At 44.4% G+C, this 216-nt stretch overlaps 1 protein-coding gene across 1 annotated transcript in view; it reads right to left on the reverse strand.

The window, feature by feature from the left end:
- Positions 1-216, reverse strand: part of lrch1 (leucine-rich repeats and calponin homology (CH) domain containing 1) — a gene marked incomplete in the record, with an annotated part of 222,442 nt that overhangs the window by 165,547 nt on the left and 56,679 nt on the right.

A 216-nucleotide genomic window follows, 5' to 3' on the forward strand; every position in this document is an offset into this window, starting at 1 on the left:
TTTAGCTACAGAGTAAGACATCTCACTAGTTCTAGCTATAGAGTGAGAAATCTCACCTCTTTTAGCTACAGAGTGAGACATCTCCCCTCTATACTATCTTTGTTGGGAGCTGCACATGCTCAGTAGCGAGGTAAGATCCCATCAGCTAAATAACTCTTTCTTCAGCTTTGGTCAGTCCAAGGCAGGATTAGCTGGGAGACTTCTTCTAGACGAGGG

This window comes from Etheostoma spectabile, chromosome 4, assembly GCF_008692095.1.
Source record: "Etheostoma spectabile isolate EspeVRDwgs_2016 chromosome 4, UIUC_Espe_1.0, whole genome shotgun sequence".
Lineage (NCBI taxonomy): Eukaryota > Metazoa > Chordata > Actinopteri > Perciformes > Percidae > Etheostoma > Etheostoma spectabile.